This window comes from Haliotis cracherodii, unplaced genomic scaffold (assembly GCF_022045235.1).
Source record: "Haliotis cracherodii isolate W230 unplaced genomic scaffold, xgHalCrac1.p SCAF_4, whole genome shotgun sequence".
Classification (NCBI taxonomy): Eukaryota; Metazoa; Mollusca; class Gastropoda; order Lepetellida; family Haliotidae; genus Haliotis; species Haliotis cracherodii.
In genome coordinates, this window is record NW_027266297.1 from 66,634,584 (window position 1) to 66,648,738 (window position 14,155).

The following is a 14,155-nucleotide window of genomic DNA, read 5'->3' on the forward strand; positions in this document are numbered from 1 at the left end:
TGCCTTACCAGTCTTCTGAGGCGACGCACTTTACTGCTGCACAGTTGCGTCCCTTTGACGCGCCGGAAAGCTAAGATTGTGGGTTCGAATCCCTGTTTGTCCCATTTATGTTTCTATGTTTGTCAACACAATACCCGTGCTCGTGGCAAATGTCTGAGACCTGCATCACTTCGGGCTTTCATTAAGCTGACACGCGTGATATAACTGAAATACTGTTAAACGTGGCGTTAAACCGAACTCACTCACAGACTCACTTACTCCAGATGTAAAACTATATTACCTCGAGGTTTCTGGACTGGACATTGTCCGAACCGTTAACCTTGACCAATACACAGCGACCTTACTGTACTACTTCTGACCACCCATACAATCTCAGACGAAATGATGAAGAAGCGACTTGACACAAATACCGTTCACTAAAACATCAAATTAAATACAGTAAACTACGGTTGTAACGAACTCAAAGGAACTACTAATTTTAGTTCGTTATAACCGTAGTTCGTTATAAGTACATATACAGCATGACTACAGCAAATAGTCGGAACCAAAAAGTAAGTTCGTTATATCCGCCAGTTCGTTATAAGCGTGTTCGTTATAACCGTAGTTTACTGTAACTGATGGACAGTTCGGTGGACGTGTGAGTACACGGATGAGTGAGTGAGTTTGGCTTTACTATGCTTTTAGCAATATTCCAGCAAAAATCACGACGGGGGACACCAGAAATGGACTTGAAACATTGTACCCATGTGGGGAATCAAACCCGGGCCTTCGGCGTGACGATCGAACGCTTTAACCACTTGGCTACACCATTGCCCCACATGGACGAAGGAACAGGTGATATAACTAACGTTAGAAGCCGATCCTCGTGACTCACATGTAGAACATAGAGCCCTTATAAGGATTGATGTTTGAAAGGTCATTTACAAAATGCATAATTAAACAGTAGAGTAAATATACATAAATACATAGCTTCTGTGATATATTTAGCTATTTTTGTCATAAGTGGGCTTGTTAGTAAATTACGCTAGGCGCATATGTTGTTTTTTTCTTTTGATATTTATAGAAAAACTGATGTAATATGAGGTTTCTAAAGTATGAAAGACTTGGGCATTCGAGCAGAAAGTGATACTCGTTGCCCACAGCTAAATTACATGATGTTGACATTTTTGTGCATGGCTGTCTATAATTAGTTAAAGATCCGGGGAAGAACAGGTCTTCAGCAAACCATACCCGTCGTCAGAGGCGACGAACGGGATCGAGTGGTCAGGCTCGCTGACTTGGTTGATGCATGTCATCGTATCCCAATCGCGTGGGTCGATGCTCATGATGTCAGTTTCTCAGTTTATAGTATTGACCTACTGACCTTTTGAAATATTTTCAACTGGTCAATAAGGACACGTGTGCCAGATTATGTAAACCAACATTGGTCATGGACGCTCTGTTACCCCTGAAATCTATATTACTGAGTGAGTGAGTTGGGTTTAACGCCACTTTTAACAGTATTCCAGTTATATCACGGCGTGTCAGCTTAATGTGGGAGGAAAGCCCGAAGTGATGCAGGTCTCAGACGTTTACCACTTCGGTGAAACCCACGAGCCCGGGTATGGTACATAATTTGGGCGAACCGGGATTCGAACCCACAATCAGGTTTCTGGCGTGCCCAAGGGACGCAACTCTGCACAGCGAATCGCGGCGCCTTAGACGACTTGGCCACCCGTGACCCCTATATTACTGAGGGTACGGTTGACATGATTAACGGTGACATGGAGTCAGTATCTACTGTACGCAAATATACATTACCGGCTTCTGCTGAGAGCCACAAAATATACCATTAATTGCATATAGGAATAACATAGACATACGCACCTGGCATCATCCCCGGTCAGACTGAGGTACAGCCTTCACTAAAACATGTATGCCTTCCAAACATGCACAAATGGGCTTCACACATTGTACCCATGTCGGGAATCGAACCCGGATCTTCGGCGTGACGAGCAAACGCTTTAACCACTTGGCTCCCCGATCGCCCGCATATATATCTGTAAGCACAGCTGTTGTGATATTGAGGATATATTGTAAACTGTACTTAGTTTATGGTCATTCCAAAATGTTAGAATGAATTGATCACTAGGAAGTTCAAGAAATCTTCAATTAAGTTAAAAGGATAAATTAGTTTGGATATCAATGCAATTGACATTTCATTATGTAGGAATTGTTGGGATAAATGCAAATGTAACGTTCTAAGTTTTGTGTCTGTGTGAACGCGCGCGTGCATGCGTGCGTGCGTGCGTGCGTGCGTGCGTGCGTGTGTGTGTGTGTTGGGGTGTGTGTGTGTGTGGGGGGGAATAAATGCTGCATGTAAGGTTCTGGTTAGTGCGTGCGTGCGTGCGTGCGTGCGTGCGTGCGTGCGTGCGTGCGTGCGTGCGTGCGTGCGTGCGTGCGTGCGTGCGTGTGTGTGAGGGGGGGGGGGGGGGGGGGGCGGGGCGGCGGCACCAAGCCACTGAAAACATGAGCTTGACGTTTGAGTTTTCTTGATGGAAACCTTTATAAAGCAGACCCTATCCCAAAGAAGATATTACCACATTTAATGAATAACAATGTTCGAATCTCGGACGGGACTCATCCCCCCAAAGTACGAGTATCAGTACTTTACTAAGAAAGTCTTATCCCCAATATAACATTTGTTCCATTTGACCACTTTCTAAATGACATTGTGAATTCATATCTTCCGGCCACGTGAGCCGTGTTAATTTACACTTGTCAGAGGGGTACACAAAGTACGTGATCTAGACTACCAGTTGTTGGACTTTCATTTTTGTGGAAGCCCCGGTGCTGAGTGGGTTAGCTCGCTGACTTTGTGTGCTGATGATTAGGTTTCTCACTCTGGCAGTGTGGGTTCGAATCCCGGACGGGACTCAACCCAAAAAAGTACGAGAATCTGTACTTTACTAAGAACGTGTTATCCCAAATATAACATTTGTTACATTTGACCACTTTCTAAATGGCAGTGTGAATTCAATGATAAATGGGTTAATAATTTCTTGCTGTTTGTATGTATATATCTCGTTACCTTGACCTTGACCTTGACCTTGACCTTCTCATGCATATGGCATATGTCAAACGACTTCCCGACAAGAAGTCGATAGAAAAAATAAGTTGATGTCAATAATCTTTACGTAGCAGAATTGAGAACAAAACTTACTTGTGGTTTACACGGCCTATTTCTGCCATCTAGGCGGCTATTAGAATATCATTTAAAGGCATGCTTCGTTGTAAAGAGGTAGCATTCTCAAGACATTTGAAAGCAATGAACTGGATACATAATTCGCGGACAGATGATTTCGTGACAATGGCAAATAAGGCAACCAGAAATTTTACATTTTTGTTCCTGATAGACACCCCTTCACCACCGTGACCAGTCATGTTGTACTCAGAAGTGATCGGAGTACCTTGCTGACACACTCCTAGACGTTCGTGAAGCAGGCGATCGTTGCCACTGTCGATTTAGTTCAGTTTAACCTGCGACGTACACATTTACCGAACTATGAATTATTTATTTCGCATATGACGTAGTGTAACACTTCCTGGACATACATGGCGGCACCTGACAGTACAGCTGTCTCGATGTATCCGGCACTGGATGCTGGTCAATATCAGCTGACGTCACCAAAGCTATATTTGCGTCGTATTCGGGATATTTCCGTTTGCTCTATAAATGTAGAACACAGATAAATCAGTCGGTGTGACATTATTCGACATGCAGACAGTTCATTCGTATGTATTGGTCATAGTGCAATAGCATGAGAAACATCACTTGTGTATGTGTGCTATTTTATCTTAGACTATTAAATTAGATAGTCATGTCTCAGCAAATACATGTCATTGATGTGATGCACATTATTGGGAATTCGTTTGTCATTAATGTTTGTTTTTACACTTGCTCTTTGCGAACTGTCGATTTTGTTTTGTTTGTTTGTTGTTTAACGCGGCACTCAGCACTCCATCCAAATGACGGCGATCTGTAAATAATCGAGTCTGGACAAGCAAATCAAGTGTTTGATATGATGAGCATCGATCTGAAAAATTGGGATACGATGACATTCGTCAACCAAATCAGCGAGCCTGACCACCCGATCCCGTTAATCGCCGCTTACGAGAAGCACAGCATCTTCACGGGTCGTAAACTGTAGATACATGTAGTTAGCCTATGCCTGTGATTATTACACATGAATAAAATATAGTATTCATCTTCATACTATTAGTATACTTATAAGCTTCAATTATATGACCCGAGTGAAACTTTTTTTTTTACCTCTCCCAGATTTAGAGAGGGGCCATAGTTGGTCACTGGTTGACAGTGAGCCAGACTCAAGTCGGGGCTGTTCAATGAGTGAGCTTGTGTGAAAAATCCTATACATTTGTGCAAGCATATTCAAGAAAAAGTTCTACTCGTGAATAAGCATCCCCAGTGTCAGTCTTTATCACTTGACGGATTTCATATTTGTAGATCGGATTATGGCGACGTTTGGCCATATGAAAGCCATATGAACGTAAGATTCAAATGTTGAGTTGGGCAGGTCATTTGGAACCACAGTCTCATCAGCATCGATAAGTTAACGGGGCTTGGAGGGATGAGCATCATTGAGTCAGTTTCATTTCCTGCCCGAGCCCCAGACAACCTTCATAATTCAATCTGTTCACATCTACTCGAGCTCGTCCCTTCCCCATACAAAGCACAGTTGGTCAGTATTCGTCAATTTTCACTTTGTATCCATGAATTTTCAAAGGGGTGACTGATTCTATGTGATCGGCCATTTTGTCGCCGTTGATCAGAGAACAGGTGACTACAAATTGAATTTGATTGACATCTATCTCAACCTTGACACATTAAATATGATATCAAACGTGTATGTCATTTATGATACATTTATGTATCTATACAAATGCATCATGTATACAATTTTGTTTCATTGAGTAATTCTGTATCAAAACGTATCTATTCTTTGAATACACAATGCTTGTTGAATTTATTCTTGTTTACGGTTGTAATCAAATTTATCAATGGATGAATGAATATATCAAAAGTGTTACAAGAAAGGTCAAAGGGGGCGTATCAACTTATCAAATTGAATGCAAGTGTTATGTTATGACAGTTTGTTAAACCTGTCTACGTAGAACCACGTGCATCACTTCGGGCTTTCCTCCCACATTAAGCTGAAACGCCGTGATATAACTGTAATACTGTTAAAAGCGACGTTAAACCCAACTCACTCACACACGAAGAACATATGTCCACAGATCTATCACGCATAGATTTTAATAGAAATGTCAGAAATTACCTCCCTGGAATACTCAATGACGTCAGACATCGATCGAGAAACCACAGCATGGCCCATTTAGCGTGATCACACACTCGCTGAAATGCAACTTGGAGTATCGAGCGGTCTACCAGGTCAAACGGGGCGGTCGGGTAGCCTAGTCGTTAAAGCGTTCGCTCGTCATGCCGAAGACCCGGGTTCGATTACCGACATGGGTACATTGTGCGAAGCCCATTTCTGGTGTCCCCCGCCGTGATATTGCTAGAATATTGCTAAAAGCGGCGTAAAACCATACTCATTCACTCATTACTAGCTCAAACAAGGTATATGAGTATTGGCGATTATATTCATATGATGTATTCCTTGCAAAACTGGATAAAACATCCTAAAATTATTCCTTAAAGTTGATGTATGCTGGACTAGTATATATCCGATATTGTATTGAACAATGTGTAACCCGTGAATTCTGTCAAATTTAAAATTAATGTATTTGTGAGTAGGCCTTAGGCCCATATACAAGAAATGCAATGCCAATCATACAATGTTAAACACATTACATGGAAGCGCCCGTAAATTTATTCTTTCTCATACATTCGGCTGCTTTTAAAACAACCTGGACAAATGATTCGAGAGCGCGATCAATGCTTATATCAACGAGCTGTGTTGCTTCTAACAAAGATGATTGCGAGGCACATTGGATATTTTCAATATATACATTAGCTAGAGTTGGATTCCAGGTGTATTTGTAATTATCACCACATATATCTGAATGTTGCTGATTATACATTTTCAGTGGCTTTATTGATGTATGAGAGACATTTATAATGTTCAACCCTGTCGTTTACAGGCGTCAACTCCAGCGATAAAATAATCGTTTACACTTGCCCCTGCGGAGATATACAGGTAAATTCTCCGTTGTGTTATGCATTTGAGAACGTACTGCTCAGGCTTTCTGCCCGAGGGTACATTTATGGATAGCAATGGTCACCTGAACCGCATCACAACGACAAAAGAAAATATTAAAAAAAAGAGTTAAGGCTGTTGTCAACTTTCGGACGTCAAAGAAAGAACATATAGATTTCATGAAGCTGAACAATTTAGGTTCCGTTTAGGTTAAATATAATTTTCACTAGGATTCCGTTACTGCTGCAAAAAAATTGACGTCACAAGAAATGAAGTATTTCTAAATGACAGTGTTAACCAGATGAAAGGTCAAAATCAACGTCATCACTATACGTGGATTGGTGTCATGAAGTGGCTATTTGCAATCTGGTATTCATCGGTCACTGAAGTAAAATGAAATAAATAGTTATATATATTATATATTTACGTTATAAATAAGGGTGACTGAAGTATTAACGTGCCACAATCATTTTGTCTACAGTTATTGTTAGATAGAGTTTGCAAACACGTGTGTTGAACATGCACGTTGGTATGGTAATAAAACAGTATTGGAAGGTTGGATGTGATATATTGAGTGATAAAGTGATTTATATATGTACTGTATATATACTGGAAATTTTACTAAGGGGGACTATATTTGAACTATACACTGAGGTGGAAAACGTATATACATATCTATCTATCTATCTATCTATCTATCTATCTATCTATCTATCTATCTATCTATATATATATATATATATATATATATATATATATATATATATACACACATATATATATATATATATATAGTGATTTAGGTGCAAGTACCAAAAGGTGCTTTTAAGTATAACTATCAACTAGAAATAATTATGATGCATTTATTGTCGTTGAGATTTTAACATAGCCTACGCCATATTAATCTGCTCGTAGACGTGTTCATTTGACATGTATTTAACGTACATTGGCTATTTAACCGTGCAGCGCTGAAGGGTTGATATGCCAGATTTATTGTAGACTTCTAAAATCTGTAAAGTGTTTGTTGCATAGACCTTCCGTATAGTAACAATTTCTTTAAAAGTAGAGGTGTGGCCATATTTTGTTCAAACTTCTTGGACTTTGTTTTTCCAAGCATGAAAACCGACGAGGAAGTAAACCTGATTGCTGTTGAACTCTCTATAGACAAGTACAAACTTTCTATCATTACTATCTATGGCCCGAACGCCGATGAACCGCTTTTTAAAACTGAAAATCTCGATATACTGTTTCGTTCACTTAATAGCGATCATGTGGTAGTGTGTGGGGACTGGAGTGTAATACAAGACTATGCTATAGATACCTACACTTATAAGAACACAAATAATCCAAAGTCAAGAGAGAGAACCAGAAAGCTTAAGAACGAACAGGATTTTATTGACCCGTGAAGTGAAACGTATTTGAAAGACCATACACCTGGCGATAACCCAACCCCTTAAAACAACCTCCTTTGGATTTTTTTCTAGTTTCTCATAATATACTCCCATCCACCACGGAAACTATATAATTGAACCTTATTTTATATCAGATCACTCACCAACATGTATTACTTTCAACTTATCAGATTTACAACATTGGAAAGGCCTCTGGAAATTTAATAACTCTCTTTTGAGAGACACAAAATATGTTGAACTAGAATTGATTAAAAATGTAATTTCAAATACCAAAGAACAATATAAAATTCAAATATATACCATATAAAAAATTACAATTAAACGGAATTCAGTATTGATGATCAATTATTCTTCGAACGATGATTTTAAAGATAAGAGGAGAAACGATTAAATATTCATCATATAAGAAAAAGAAAGAGAACAAATATTTTCCGAAAGATAAAAAACAATAGAAGTGCTCCTAGATGTGACAAACGTCCAATGCACAAAAACAGAAATAGATATTAACAAATTATGAATACATTAATGAAATAGATAACATAAAATGACTTGGAAGCTATTAATAAAGGTCTCATTGTACGATACAAAGCAACCTGGATAGAAAAATTGGAAAACCCAAGTAAATTCTTTCTTGGACTTGAATCTATTACCAGATAATTGGATAGCAATGGCACATTACTTGATTCACAAGAAAATATACAGAAATATGTTTTATCAAAAACTGTATGCAAAACACGAAGTAACAAATATCAACTTGAATGAACTCCTAAATAATTATTCTGTACCAAAACTAAACGATGATGTAACTTCGACAATGGAAGGTGAACTAGAATATAGTGAAGTCCTTGACGCTCTGAAATGCTTGAAAAATGACAAGAATCCCGGTCTTGGTGGTTTCACCGCCGAATTTCGTAAATTCATTTGGATAGACATTGGAAAATATTTAGAATATTTAATCAAATCTCTTTCGAGAACTTGACATTCTTCACGCTTCTCTGGACTAAAGGTAAACATTGTTAAAACACATCTGTGACGTCATTCTATTGTTTGAACGCTCCATTATTTTTCAGGAATGGAGAGTTGCTTGTCAACTGTACATTATCTTGAAGCAGCATTTGAATTTTTCAAATATTTTCAACTACAGAATATTTTGTCAAAGTGTAAAAGTAGGGATGAGTTTTAAGTAGGGGAAAATCCTCGTAACTCTCCATTCCTTAAAAATAATGGGCCTCGGCCCCTTCTGGGGCCTCTGCTCCATTATTTTTAAGGAATGGAGAGTTACTCGGACATTCCCCTCTACATAAGACACGGCTTATTTGGATGGAGTCGAAAAAAACATCAACTATCCACAGTCGAAACTAAACTGGGCCCAAGGTCCCTTTAACCTCCTTGGAATATCCTGTTGTCTTGAGTTAGAAGAAATGATTGATTTAAATTATGAAGCGCGTTTTAGAAATTGTGAAACTGTAATGTCAATTTGGTCAGCCTGTCACCTTACTTCTCTCGGCAGAAATATAATTGTGATTTGTGAGAAAATAAGGACAGTGATTTTATGGTTCCGAGAGTAAGAGAAATAATATTGCCCCTAAAACTACCAATTATTAGAAGATTCTTCAATAAGCAACACAATTGGGTACTCTTTTTCAAATGAACATACCGAAAGTCGGACAATGGTCCTCATTTGAATACAACTGTCAGTATTTGAGAAACAATATGGTCAAAACCAAATTACGTTTACAAAGCTCTTCTCACTTCTTGGGGGATTTTATTACATCTATTCATTCCACAGAACTACAAGAAATAGACCTACTTAGGAATAATGTTTTGTTAAATAAAAACATCCAGAATAATGGAAAAGGTGTATTGAAAATTGGCACAGAAAAGGCAACGGTAACTTATTGGAAGAGAAAGGCAAATTTCTATCCTTTGAATCTTTTGTTAAGAATTTAATTTACAGACAAATTTCTTGATATACATGGGCATAGTAAACTCCATAACACAATACTGCAGAAAAAAGCATCAAGTAGATGAATGAATTTGAGACCCCTCTTAAATCCCATTAGATCCTTTAGTATCCAACACGTACAGAAATGTGAAGAAAGGCACTCAATACTTTTACAAATGTTTAGTAAAAACATTTTGCAAAAAATCAACACTCCACAAAGAGGAAAACTATTTTATCTTCAGAGGACTGGACAAACTATAACAGCATACCCTTTAGGTGCACTGTAAATACTAAACTCCAATGGTTTCAAAACAAAATTCTACACCACTTCCTACCTACTTAATGTATATTATTCAAAATAGGAAACGCAGACAATAATACATGTAGCCTTTGTGAAACGACTGAACATTTGTTTTGGGATTGCAGCAAAGTAAAACGATCTGGACAGCACTGGAACTTTGGCTAAATACCAGCCCTCAATTTCAAGCAAATATCACCAAACGACACGTTTTGCTTGGATATCAATTCCAAAGTAATGACCAGTTTAAATCTTATAATGATTCTTTGCACAAATCTTATTTTCTCACGTAAAGACACAAGGCATATTCCATCCTTCCAGACCTTCCAGAATGAACTTCATCTCCCAATATACAGCATCTATGAGTGGGAATTTAGACAGATTCTATATATTGGTCATCATGTCATACAATTTTTTTGTAACATGGAAGTCATTGTTTACTGTTTTGCAAAATACTATATGAAATGCAAAGCATAAAAATAATAGTAATCTGCATGTGTATCGATTGACCTAAACATGTCTTAATCTGTATGTATATTTAAGCTACACCTGTACCGCACGTCTACATGGGGTGACCTCAACATATGGCAATCTGTATGTATAGTTCAGTACACCTGTACCGCACGTCTACATGGGGTGACCTCAACATATGGCAATCTGTATGTTTATTTCAGCTACACCTGTACCGCACGTCTACATGGACTGACCTCAACATATGGCAATCTGTATGTATATTTCAGCTACACGTGTACCGCACGTCTATATGGAGTGACCTCAATATGTCTTAATCTGTATGTATATTTCACTCGAAAGTCGAATCACGTTTAGCAGAAATCGGATAACTAGAAAAACCGGATAAGTATGTGTAGATACTTGTGTTAGGTCCAGGCCGATTCTTTCTCATTAATCATCATTTGAAACCAGTTAATTGAAATCCTGTGAGTTGAAAAAAGCATGCAAGTAGAACATCTCCTTGGCCCCTCAGCAATTCTATGTAACATAGGTGAATGGATAGTTTAATAAGGAAAGTCTTGCAATTTCTCTTGTGTTGGATGTCAGATCCCAGCAACTAATTCTAAACATTTGAATGCATTTTCAAACATGTACTGCGGCTATGCACACATTCTTGTCATTTTGCCTGTGTATGAAGATGGAAATAGAGTGAGTGAGTATGGTGTTACCCCGCTTTTAGCAATATTCCAGCAATATCGAGCGGGGGACACCAGAAATGGGCTTCGTGTGAATGATCGAACCCGGGTCTTCGGCGTTACGAGCGAACGTCTTAACCCCACCGCCCCTGGTGATAAAAGTAGTGCAATAAGTGATAGCAAAAGTTCACCAGCCAACCGGACGTAGACACGTCAACTCAGTCCCTTTATTTTCTATCTAAAGAGTCGACACTATTTGTACAACAGTACAGTACAATATATGTTCTCGACAGTCAGCCCTGATGTGAACACATGCCTATATTACTGCTGACGTGTTGTGGGCTGACCGGCTTCACCGACTACAGCGAGACGATATCCAGCTCCAGACGCTTGCTTTGCACCCGGGACAGTTAAATCTTCAATCAATATGTACATAGTCAGTACGCCTGTCTTCGCGGAGATAGGCTAGTTACGTTAGACATATTAAAAAGATGTCGAATATGTGAGTAGGGTGTAACGCTGTGAAGAGTGTGCCAGTTACATCACGACTTGTCAGCTGGGAGGAAAGCCCTAGTGTCTAAGGCCGTAGATGTTTGCCACTTAGCTGAATCTATAGGGTAGGCTCTGTCAGATCAAGGGTATAAACTTGAATGCGGAATTCGAAAGAACGACAGCATGACCTGGCAACTAAGGGACGCAACTCTTCATAGAGCATTAGGGGACCGTGGACCAGTGGCCAACCTAATATGTATTTTTTATTATCCTTGTTACCAAATAATTAACACTAATGTTTTAGGTTCTGATAACCACAATATCTCCAGTCTGGGTGTTGGGGAAAGAGTAGCGGGTGGCTACAGCAGAACGTGTCGACGTGAACGTGTACGACATGGACGTGTACGACAGCAGCAGTAGTCGTGTTGTAGGTCAGGATCGGGCATGGTATGTATACAAAACACACTTATGTATCAGCCACTGACTATTTAGGAAGGACATCAACATACAACAATTGCCTTTCTACCGACGTACCTCTTCTCACCTTTTTTTCTTAAGGCCAACCATGCTGGAAATATGTAAAACATTAAACACAATTACATCTCAATTTGAACAATACCGAGCTCCTATGTGAACTCAATTTCTTCCGAATCATCGATAAAAATTGAAATTGATATGTTATTTTTTCAGTCATGTCGCAAATGATTTTCCTCCTAATTCTTCAGAGTGTTATACCGGAGTAGACAGCTGAAATAGCTGACTGTCTCACGTAAATTTTAGACCTGGCAATGTCACTGTTCCAGCTCCTGTGTCTCGTCCTGGCTGTTCTTATCCTGGTAAAAAGCTCCATGTCGAGAGGGAGCCAGTGAAGGAGCCTACGAAGACAATAGGGTGGAGCCAATAGGGTTGGTACAGCTTCTGTTTGTTCTTGCCTTCAGTGTCGCCTCCTGCCTTAGTAATTTCAGCAGATATGTCCTTTTTTGGGACTCATGTGTGTGTGTACAAATATCTATTGTGATTTTTAGTATTCATAAAATTTCTATTTTGTATGATATGTTTTCTATTTTCGTACATTGAAATAATTTCATTTTTATCTTTGGCTGCTGTTTTTTACGTTCGAGTGGTTGTCCATACCTCAGAAATAGAGTTACTTTGGCCGTCGCTATTGTGTCTCTTGGCTTTAGGGGGGCGGTCGGGTAGCCTAGTGGTTAAAGCGTTCGCTCGTCACGCCGAAGACCCGGGTTCAATTCCCGACATGGGCTAAATGTGTGAAGCCCATTTCTGGTGTCCCCCGCCGTGATATTGCTAGAATATTGCTAAAAGCGGCGTAAAACCATACTCACCCACTCACTCTTGGCTTAAGGAGATCTACGACAGATAGCGGACCAAACTGCAATCATTGTTTTAACCGAGCCCGGGTCGGGCCATTGTCTTGGCATTCCAGTAACAAGTATAGTACATTGGTACACAGCGACCCTCACCGCTGTGTTATATGCTGCTAAACCGGAAGCCCAGCTCGCCAGTACGCCCCCTGGCGTCACAATGACGGTGGATGAAGGGTACAACAGCGACACTGGTCCCAGGAAAACACGTTCTACGATCCAAGACACGAGGACAGAGAGACGAAACGGTTGTTGGTGGCAGGACTAGAGTTGTTCACGTGGAGACCAGTGGTTCCGGTTTGATGAGAAGGAGTGAGAGAACAACACCCACTCACACCCACATCCCTTCGTATACCGACAGTTCAAACCAGTCAACTACTCTCTGTTGCAGTAGCAAATCTATGCGCTGAGTTTGTGTGGGTTTGAATCCCAGGTTCGATCCGATTATGAACCTTGGTTTGGCATCACTGTACCAAAGTGATAACGTTCAACACCGCCCACATAGACGAAACTCTGTGTTACAAAGTACTCTCTGTGGTGTACTCCACCATCATATGTAGTGAGTGAGTATGGTTTTACGCTTTTAGTATTATTCCAGCAATATCACGGCGGGGGACACCACAAATGGGCTTCACACATTGTACTCATGTCGGAAATCGAACCCGGGTCTTCGGCGTGACGAGCGAACGCTTTAACCACTAGGCTATCCGACCGCCCCCCATCATATGTAACATGTTGGTCATGTCGTGTGTGGTGTCACAGTATCGGATGACGTCACAAATATGGTTGCATGCTCATCATCATCATCATCATCATCATCATCATAATCGTCATTTACCATCCGCATGTACATGATCATTAAAAGTGTACCCGGATTAACGGAATACAAGCAGAAAATCAATGGTATTTTCAGTAATAATAATTTTAATATTTATATAGCGCCGAGTACCAGCTAGGCTGCTCACATCCGCTCCACATTATTATTACCCCGATCTATGGATCAGTGTGAACTCGATTGTGATTCTCAGCTCCTTGGGGAGTATACAACCCAATCTTTCTCGGTGGCAATGGAAAGTTAACAGTCACATCTCATCTTACCGGGTACCCATTCACTGCTGGGTGAACTTAGGCATATTTCGAACAAAGTCACTTGCCTAAGGAAACGTCAAATGTGTGGGTTCGATCCCCGGCCGCATCATACCAACAGACGTTGAAAGACGTTACCCTGTCTGGCGCTCGGCATTAAGGAGTCAGTAT